This window comes from Lepisosteus oculatus, chromosome 14 (assembly GCF_040954835.1).
Source record: "Lepisosteus oculatus isolate fLepOcu1 chromosome 14, fLepOcu1.hap2, whole genome shotgun sequence".
Lineage (NCBI taxonomy): Eukaryota > Metazoa > Chordata > Actinopteri > Semionotiformes > Lepisosteidae > Lepisosteus > Lepisosteus oculatus.
The window spans coordinates 21,084,781-21,095,927 of NC_090709.1; the positions used below are offsets into that span (position 1 = coordinate 21,084,781).

Below are 11,147 nucleotides of genomic sequence, written 5' to 3' on the forward strand. Positions count from 1 at the left end.
TGGCTGCATCTGTGTATACGTCGCTGCGACGTATTATCAACATCTAATTGCAACCGTAAAATCGACAACATTAATAAACGCATATATAACGTCGAAAACACATCTAACACAGTGCCTGAGGCTTTTTACTGTATATATCGTGGGTGCTGCAACTAGGAGTATACAGCCATCTGCACAGTGTACGAAGTAAATTATTTACGTAGTAATTAATTAATTTACTATATTTATTACTGTATTTTCTATATTTATTACTATATGTACTATATTTATTTTACACGTGTAAATAAATTAATGTTTGGCCATTGACAAAGTACAAGTATTTTTTAATTACAAGTTAAGTAAATCCTTTTGCCCAAAACTGAAGGGGCGACACTCCTCCCTCCCCCCGTGACACCAGGCCTGTCCCCATCCTATTCCATAATGTCATTATATTGTATATAATACAACAGTGACCGTTTCCTTACTAACTGCATGCGTTAAAATTGCACATCAGCTCATAGTAGGGGGCACATAGCTGCGATGTATTATCAATGTTACATTTCAACCATAATATCAACAACATTAATAAACGCATACGTTGAGAAAATATCGAAGCCAGCATATTTTCCGGTTATATACCACAATGCATTGCTAGTATTCGTTGGTCACCATTTTGGACACGTTTTTCAATCGTAGAAGAAATCCGCAAATATCTCAGCAATCCTCTTTTGACGAGTAAGTATAAATAATAATACTATCTGAATACATACAGATCTTACTTAATATTATTTTGATTAAAATAGTATGTGAATAAGCAAAAAATGGCACATAAAAATAGTGTGAAGGGGAAGATGACACAAAATCGTTTTGCCGTTTCTCTAATTATTCTTATTCTATGTTGTACTTTCAAACTTTGGGTACTCTTTAATTAGGACAGACTTTATTGCTCAACTGCTATGATGCAAGCCAAATTTTATACGTTTATTATAGCTTTGAGCTTAGTTAACCTTAATGGTTCATTTTTGAGATTATACTAAAGAAGATATTAATCATCATTTATTTGGGTAGTAATATTATATAATTTTCTCCTAGCTGCGGTGCTGAAGTCCCACCCTACCTTTAAAAAAATAAAGGAACACACAATGTGTTACTTGAAGAATGCATATGCAAGGCAGGGGGCCAGGAGATCTGGACACTGAAAATAATAGGTTATTGGTTCTAACTGTTAGGACAATTAGACAGGGTTTGCAAATGGTGGACAAAAAATCGTCTTAACTTTCATTGTAATATTTTTTTTCTTGGAAATATAGAAGTTGTACATTTTAAAATCTGTATTGTAATGTATAATAGGCCTCTACCCATATATGTATAATAGTCCTCTAAAATTATCCGTATAATAGACTTCTAACCATATACGTATAATAGACCTCTAAAGTTATCCGTATAATAGACCTCTAACCATATACGTATAATAGTCCTCTAAAGTTATCCTGAACTCCAATCATATATGTATAATAGTGCTCTAAATGTATCTGTATAATAGAACTCCAACCATTTATGTATAATGAACACCTTATCATAGACGTATAACAATAGACATATATTAGAATTTCATTCTAGACGAATTGCGGACCACATTTAGACGTCTAAGGTATGCATTTAATAGATGTATATTATACGTCTTTTGCCCACTGGGCCGTCGTCCATGTGACTGGATATAAAAATAACTGATTCATTTTTAACCGGTCTCTGGAAGCTTAGATGTGACTATTTTTCCTTCCTTATTTCTTCATTCCCATGAATTTACTCTGTATTAGAGGAAACGCGAAAGTGGGAAACTGCAGACATTCTTCGTGAGTGGTGGATTGTGGTCAGTGAGCATCTGCACATCTCTAAGTCAGTTCCACAAGCTGTTCTGTTGGGGATGTAGCTCAATGGTAGAGTGCATGCTTTGCATGTATGAGGTCCTGTGTTCAATCCCTGGCATCTCCAAGTGTTTCATATTACTGTGCTCACATCGCAATCTTCTGTTGTGTGAGAACTATTTGTCTGTGTTTATAGACAGCTAGGTTTACACAATTAAATTTAGACACACTCGAAGTGCTACAGTGTTCTCTCCTGTTTTAAATGTAACTCCAAAACATTTCGTTCTGTTCTTCACACTTGTCATGGCTTTTGCAGAAAACACCCTTTGAATTTCTTGAGAGATCATTCAGCGAGTGAGTCCTTCCTCTGGACTCCGCACTAAGCTGAAAGCTGCACAAACTCCTCATTGCATGTCCTGTACTCTTACAAGCGCTCTCGTGTAGATGTGGAGCACAGTTATAAGGACACTTTGAACTTTTTCCGTTTGAAACAGAAAATGCAAATGATCATGAAAAGTATTGATCGTATAAAATATCCATGGTACAACTCGAGAAAGAACTGAAGGACTACACAACAACTTTTGATGATTACAAGTTACTTTAAGAAATACAACCATCCGCACATGGGCTTGGATCCTGAACGCTTAAGTTGAAAGAGCAAAAGCGAAGGATGACCTGTAAACTCTCTTCATTGTCTTAAAGTTTATAAAATAAAACAATATCTTACTTTCTTAATAATTTCTTACTGTTTATAGATGATTTATTGAATTTTTGCAAAATCTCATTTACAAACTTTTTTCTGTTAAATTGTTATTCACATACTCGAATGTAGATAAACGTTATTGTCTTCCGGGTGTGTGCCCATTTCTCAGAAAAAATATTTGTTAGTCTGTTGGGAGGCTGCACAAGGTGTTTAGAGATAGAACATCTAAAAGACAGGCTTTCTAAGCTTAACATCAAGGCAGTTTTCTCAACAGAAATGCTCTTTGACACTTTCAGCTTTACTTTGGGAACATTGCCGAGATCACTTCTGAGCCAATGCACGTGATAGTGTGCCGGCAAGTACATTTAATATTGGCTGTGTTAGCGAGCTGCTTTTCCCTTTGAAACTTTTACTTCTTCATGCTGAATCATTGGCAGGGGTAAAGCTAATTAAATCTTTTCGCATAGCGCTCCATCAGAAAATACTTTCTCCTTGGTCAAAACGGGCACAGAAAGTTTTATAAGGGCAGCCTGTTTTGCACCGTCTAAATAACCGACAGTATGCGAATAAGCTTTTTAATAACAGTATTTACAATATAACCCATGTTCAAAAATGCTTTTAGCTTCTTTTAGTCTAAGAAACAGGGGTGTTTTAGCGGATTGTGGTCTTCAATTAGTAAACGCTGAAGTGTTTCCCCGCTTGTGAACAGATCTGGCTCCATTTAAACAGAATCCTGCTCAGCTCCTGCTTTCACTGCAACTTTTGAATTGAGCCCAAAGCGATAAGCAAGCTGAATTATCAAAGCTCATTAGGTACTAGAGATCACGGTATGTTATCAGGTAAATGCAGTCCCATGTATCCTCCGTAATTTCGAGTAAATACCAAAACACACCATCCGCGACCCACAGCGGGAATAAGCAGGACTTGGTTGTTCAGAGCGTGAGGCAACTATCGCCAGGAGGGGGGTTTGATCCTCGCTCTCGCTACTATTTGAAATGCCAAAGACGCGTAATAGAGATTTTTGCAGATGTTTTTTTATGCTCCACTATACATTACAATAATGAAAACAAATCAATTAGAAATATGCAATACAACGTCGGTTCCCGAAAATAAAATCTGTTTTACACAGACATCATTGCTTTTGAGATAATCCAGATTGTGAAGACAACTGCGCCCTAGCTCTGGAAAATATTACTCAAAGGTTGGAAAGTACAACACGTTTGTATGTTTGACGTTTACAACATGTAACATGGCACTTCTCCAGCAAAGCAACTCAGGTTAGTGAACTACTGGTGTATTCAATACACCTCCATTCATCCATCACTTGTCAGGATGGTTGAGTGTTCTAAAGCACCATTCAAAGCGCTTTACAGGTAATGGGGACTCCCCTCCACCACCACCAAAGCACCATGATCAAAGACTTGTGTTTTTCTAGCTCTCACGGGTATTCTTGTCTCCAGATCGAGGTGTGGGTTCAAATCCCACTCCTACCAGTTGCTTGTCAGGATGGTTGAGTGTTCTAACGCACCCTGATTAAGGACTTCTGTTTTTCTAGCTCTCATGGGTATTCTTGTCTCTAGATCGAGGTTTTGGTTCAAATCCCACTCCTACCAGCTACTCTTTTTCCCTGTTACATTTTCCCATCTTGATGTGCTTGCTGACAATGACAGGAGGAGGAAAATGGAGAAACTGCTTAGCAGACACATGATGGGCAGGAAGATTCATGAACTATTAGATGTGATTAGCAGAAAGTCAACTATAAATAGACTTTGTGCATTAAGAACTGTTTGCGTTGCCTGTAATCTAGGTAAGATTTTCGGTAAGGTATGCATTCAAGTGTGAAAGACTATAATAATATAAAACCAGGAGAAGACTTATTAAAACATACTGTTTTCCTTGCGGTTTCTAATGTATTTTATTAAATGGGGGCTTTTTGAAATCAACTTTTAGCCTCTTGGAATGCAGTCACTCTCCCTGGTCTAAATATCATTATGTAAAATTAGGAAGCAGCAGTATTTTGATAAAGTGCGGTGTTCACAGTAACACAACAGTAAACAGTAAACGCTCAGGTGTTTATAATTACTCGGGAGCAGATCACCCTCAATTTAGTAAAAACCTTTCACAGCGATATTTGAATTGAGCCCCATAGCGTTAAGAAAGCTAAATTACACAAAGCTCATATGACATTGGGAGTCACTGTACCCTATCACGTCCTGCTTGCACTGTCCTACTAAAAGATTAGAGGGATCAGAAAGGACACAAACAACCCATGAATCAACGATTTTGAACTTAAGGGTCGCAAGCTCTACCGACTGCGCCTCTTGTTCCTCTATGACAACAGTAAAATTACTAGGGTTGATTCAACATATAGTAAGCTGACCCCACTCCCAGTGACGGCACGGTGGCCAAGTGGTAAGGTGTCGGTCTTGTAAACCGAAGATCGCGGGTCCGAATCCCGTCTGTGCCTCTTTCATTCACCGCCACGTTCCTTTATCTAAGTCTACAAGTAACATGGAAACGTCTCCTCTTGTTACTCTTTCTGTGGAAGCACACAGTTTCCTGTTAAAGCCAGAACGTATTGCGGAAGTCTAATATATGAAATTTGTTAAGAACTTGATTGTCTTTTCACAGAGAAAAACGAGAAAACCTTTTTTTCAGAAGTGGGATTCGAACAAAAAACCCGAGGGGAAACTGTGACCTGAACGCAACGCCTTAGACCCCCAGCCAACTCGCCTGTGGCTTTTATATTGAATTATATGTAATTTATTTATTTATTTCTACTCGTTGATAAGAAAAAAGTGAAATCATGTAATTAGGGAAATCTCTTTTTTTTTCATGTAGAAAACTAGCACAAGCAAATGTAAAGTTCAGAGCAGCGCTCAATAAAAACGATCAGAAACCGAAAGCGCGAATTATGCAGATCAGTACATTCCCATACCAGTTGTTCTGCAGAAGAAATAAGAATAGCCGAACTCAAAGACGTTGTATTGCATATTTCTAATTGGTTTATTTTCCTGATTGCAATGTATTGTGAAGCATAAAAGCCAGCTGCATCAATCTCTATTACGCGTCATTTCTAAAGGCGTTTCAAATAGCAGCCAGTGCAGTATTAATGCTTTTGGAGCATGTATTACATTGTAAATAATCTTATTTAAATAAGTTTAAATTTGCACACTGTTATTTAGACAGCGCAAACCTGTCTGACCTCATACAACTTTCTGTGCCCGCTGAGTAGATCTTAAAGCAGCTGCAGCCAAAGTACCCGTAATGGCAACACAGGGCTTGGAGTTCGGCTTTTCTTATTTCTTCTGCAGAACCACCGGCATCGGAATATACTGATCCGCATAAGAAGCGCTTTCGGCTTTGATGGTTTTTATTGAGCGCTGCTCTTAAATTTACATTTGCTCAGGCTAGTTTTCCCCATGAAAAAAATACATTTCCCAAATTACACGATTTCACTTTTTTTCCTATCAACAAGTAGAAATAAATAAAACATATAATGCAATATAAGAGCCACAGACAGGATGCCTGGTGGTCTAAGGCGTTGGATTGAGGTCGCAGTTTCCCCTGGAGACGTTTGTTCAAATCTTACTTCCGACAAAGAGCCTCTCTCGTTAGAGTAGAAACGACAGAATCTCTAAGTAGAAAACATTTCCACAACATCTCGCATTTCACGTGTTTAATGTTATTTGTCTTAGTGGCTGTTTCGGTGAATGATGGCTCTCTTTTCTTGCAGGGTGACGGCAAACTTCTTCAGAGAGGGAGTCTCCCACGCACGGCTTTTCTTTATCAGGACCGAAGGTAACAGAGACAGACTTCAAACTCAAATGAATTACTTCTTGAGCATTTATGACCGGTAAAAAGCTGAGAGCAGAAGAAAACGTCATTGGAAATGAAGAAATGTCTGCTGACAGTAATCAGAGCTCACGCTCAACTGCGGACAACTGCTCCTTGTTAGTACAGTGTTGAGTACCCCCGCTTGTCGAGCGGAAGACCGGGGTAAGTTTCGGTGACAGGGTGCTGGTTTAATTTTTTAACAACCTGACTTCAGTTAAAAACTGTGTACTATTTACTAAGTTTCAGACTACTTATTGCGGTAGAATATGGAGATCATATCTAGCTCTGAGCTCAACTGCAACAAGAAGTCGTGCTTAACAAAGTCAGAGCCCAGCTGAACGTGTGCTCAGTGTAGTGCCCAGGACTCAGGAGCATTGTTGTGGTTCTAATTAGCACGAACTGCAGGGGCTCTGAATCAGAGCATTTCAATTCATCTGTTCAGTAAATTAAAATGCAAGACACCTTAAAATGGGATTATTACTTTGTCTCTGTCCCGTTTGTATATAATCGAATGTTTAAAAGATACCAGTAAGGACACACAACTACTAATGGGATACTTTTTGGAAATAATCCCAAAACAAGCACGTGCGGCAGCTGGTAAACTCCTGTAATAATATTTGCAGTGACAAAACACTTTGAAGATTTGCAATCTATTTAAATATGGATTTACTAAATTTCAGTTCTCCGGCATAACTGAACTCTCACTGTCGCATACTAAAGGCTTTACATGCATTAACTGTGATACAGATTCTAATAAACACAGAATGAAACTTAGTTTTGTTCCTCATGGTGATCCTCTTGTAGATCCAAATGAAATGTTTAATATGATCCCCCAAGAAAAAAAAGGAGTCCATTTCCGAATAATTGATACCCCATCAAACATTTTTTAATATCCCTGCAAGTTTATACAGAGAATGCTGGTTCGCGGCTTAAATTCAAATTAAAAAAAAGGAAACGAGTTGGAAACTATGTCAATCTGGGATTTAAATCACCCAGAACATTTCACTACATTGGGCAGTATGTGACAGAGAGCAGCTCCTGACATCCCGACATCTCTTTGATAGATCAGTTAGTAAAGTGGAGGACTGTAGTGGGTAATAGCAGGGAATCCTTAGGTTGCTGGTTCAATTCCGGCTCAAAGGATGGCACCTTTTGTGTACTTTGTTTAATCAAAGAGTTAAAATAGTGAATCTGTTTCATTCATGCGTTGAACAAAAGCTCAATAAACGACGAAGCAGAGGCTCCTGTTCTGAATTCACCTCACGTCTGATTGTCTTGTTTTGGTCAAGATCTGATCTTTGAATTAAGGGACTACACTGTCTGCTTTTTAATTAAAAAATACATACAAATGTCAAGTTTTTTGTAGATATAAAGGTGTTCTCTGTTTTCAAAGGATAGCTACTTAATTGGCTTTATGATTTGGTATTGATTTTGTATTGTTGTATTATTAAGTTTGTGCTTTCTGTGTTTTTATCGTATTGTGAACTACTTTTTTAAACAAATGCTTACAAAGGCAGACACGGCACACATCTGTTTATACCAGCGGTGAATTGTACATTTTTATTAAGTACAATCTACTGTGCACTTTTGGGAGTATAACAGGTTCGATATAAAGTGGCAAAAATATAAAAGGGAAAAATACCCCAGACTGCGTGTAAAGGCCTCGTTGTGACTGTTGTTTTATTTTTAGATAAAGATGGCGTACTGTGCACAAAATGTTGCAGAAACACAATCTGATATTTTAATAACTATTATTTTAATAATTTGATAAGTATGAGGTCCCGGATCCAAATCTTCAGTCCTGATATTTTTAAAAATGATATCTTCCCTTCCTCTCGTGGAAGTCACACGATGTGAACAATTTTTTTTTTTTCACGTTGCGATCCAAAGAGCCTCAGATGCACAGTCTAACAGTAACCAAACCAGGATGGATTCTGCTGGGAGCCGGACTGAGCTCATTCTCACTCCCTGTGCTGAAAACAGAATTATCTCTTCTCCGAACATCGTCTACAGCTGCTAGATACTGTTCTGTGTCCTACTGCTCCAGCAATTCCTTTGACCAAAGACAGATCACTTGTGCGCTTTTAACCTTCTTGCAGCTACAGGCGAGACTGAAGCTGGAGATGTGAAGGCACCCGCTGGTGCATGTTCTCCAAATTTCACAATCGCGACAGACTTCTCTTTTTTTTAAAAAGTAGATATAGCCCTGAAAAAAGCATTAGCTTTATCAGTTTTTACATTATTCAAACATGATATTTTTATTGCATTTTACATAATAATAATAATAATTATAATTATTATTGTTTAAACTTATATAGCGCTTTTCTGGACACTCCACTCAAAGCCCTTTACAGGTAATGGGGACTCCCCTCCACCACCACCAATGTGTAGCCCCACCTGGATGATGCAACTGCAGCCATAGTGCGCCAGAACGCTCACCACACATCAGCTATTAGTGGGGAGGAGAGCAGAGGGATGAAGTCAGTTCAGAGATGGGGATTATTAGGAGGCCATGACTGGTAAGGGTCAATGGGAAATTTGGCCAGGATGCCGGGGTTACACCCCTACTCTTTCAAGAGACAACCTGGGATTTTTAATGACAACAGAGTCAGGACCTCGGTTTTACGTCTCAGCCGAAGGACGGCACCTGTTTACAGTTTAGTGTCCCCGTCATAATACTGGGGTATTAGAACCAACACAGACCCGCCCAGTGACAGAAACCAGACAGTATCGTGTGTCGGGCTCGGCTGCGAGCAGGACAATGACGTCACGAGGACAAAGTAGAGAAAATCAAAACGGTTCTATAAAAGACCTGTGTCAGCTGTCGGTTCGCAGTCTGGACTCTAAATCCACCGATCCGATTTCAAATCTCTCTAACACATGAGCTACGGCTTCTTTCGAGTAGTTATTCAGGAGAACATTATGTTAATCATATAGATGAAGCGTTTAATATATTCAGGTGGGTAGCTACGTCAGCATTCGTATCTGCAAAGGAACAAGTAATACTGTAGGTTTATTCCACGCTGAAAAGAGAAGAGAGAAAACAAACCTGAAGAAGGTTTCACAGCTGACATGTTATGTTTTCTCTCTTCTCTTTTCAGCATGGAATAAACCTATTCCCAGTGGGCAGTGATTCGTCGAATATACGTATATTCATGGCGAAAATACGGCTATACGTATATATACGTCGCCTCGACGTATAATCAATGTCGAATTGCAACCGTAAAATCGATGACATTAATAAACGCATATATAATGTTGAAAACACATCTAACACAGTGCCTGAGGCTTTTTACTGTATATATCGTGTGTGCCGAAACTAGGAGTATACGGCACTCTGCACAGTGTACGAAGTAAATTATTTTCGTAGTAATTAATTAATTTATTATATTTATTACTATATTTATTATACACGTGTAAATAAATTAATTACTGCGAAAATAATTTACTTCGTACACTGTGCAGAGTGCCGTATACTCCTAGTTTTAAAACTGACAAAAATGTAGAAAACACGTTTCTCACTTAGAAATTTAAGATGGGGGTGGGGTATTACTAGGAGCGGCACTGAACTCACCATGGTGCAATTCATTTACATGACGGGCTAGTGGTTTAATGGATAACGCGTCTGATTTCGGTTTACAAGATTATCGATTCGACTTCTACCGGGGTTGTGTGATTTAAATCAGGCTCCTCAGAAATAGATGTCCGGTATGTAAATGAACCGCACCTGAAAGCAAACGTTGGGTCTGGGTTCCTTTCTTTCCTGCATGAAATAGCAAATCATTACAAAAAAAGACACCAACTAATGTCCAATAGCGTTAGTCATTTAAGTAAACATGAATATACTGTAAGGTCTTGGTACATAGGAGTGGATTTCAACCACAATTAAAAAAGGGCGAATTATAATTACAGGCTTCAGACACGTTTTCATACAAAAGTGACCAAACACTCCCTAACTTTCAGGTTTGCTTGAACCTGTAACAAAAACATGGTCTGAAACTTCCATTCTCTGATGTTACTGTCTCTAAAGTCGGACATGATGTTACGCAGATGGGCAGTTTTCTCTCGTCGTGTTCAAGATTATTCGCTGCATAAGCTCCTTATTGCGTGTTCTGTACTGCTCTGTTATTTTGTTCAGATTACCTAAGTGGTGTACAGATAAAACCCAACCGCGTGGTGTAATTTCCGGGTTCGGCACCAGCAGCACCTGCAAGCACATCAGCTAAACCTCAACATGACTTGAACTCACAACTTTCTGATCTGAAGTTAGACATGCTACCATTGCGCCACGAGGTCACACATTAATTCCCCCAAAGAGAAAAATCAGCGTCCCTGAAAAATATTTTTTTCATTCTCTTCCGTGAGGAGCGCCGCTCTTCAAAAGAGGGTCTCTTCTTCCCAGACCACAGATTATTCTTTCCGCCCGTCTCTCTCACAGAGAGCAGACACACCGTCTCCACTGATGTGTTTACTACATCTATAGATCTGACCCCCTACAGCCCCTTTATACAGCCCCGATATTCGAACAAAAAATATTCCTGGATAGGATATTTACCACCAGCCTCGTGAACATCTCATCTTGACCTCTTCCAGGAGGAGCACAATTAACACAGAATCCTCTCTCCATTTAGCAAATAACACAAAACACTGTTTACCTGTCAAGACAGAAAACCAGGCTGCTCCAGGTGAGGCTTAAACTCACAACCTCAGCATGACTCCACTGATGATGTCATTTTACATGGCCTGAACCAGGAAAGAGTTTG

The 11,147-nt window shown here is 38.9% G+C and overlaps 2 non-coding genes across 2 annotated transcripts; both read left to right on the forward strand.

Moving 5' to 3' along the window:
- Positions 1-1,899: 1,899 nt before the first annotated feature.
- On the forward strand, positions 1,900-1,971 carry trnaa-ugc (transfer RNA alanine (anticodon UGC)). The gene has a single exon. It is a non-coding gene; the product is annotated as a tRNA-Ala (tRNA).
- A 2,971-nt stretch (positions 1,972-4,942) lies between these two features.
- Positions 4,943-5,014, forward strand: trnat-ugu (transfer RNA threonine (anticodon UGU)). The gene has a single exon. It is a non-coding gene; the product is annotated as a tRNA-Thr (tRNA).
- Positions 5,015-11,147: the final 6,133 nt, after the last annotated feature.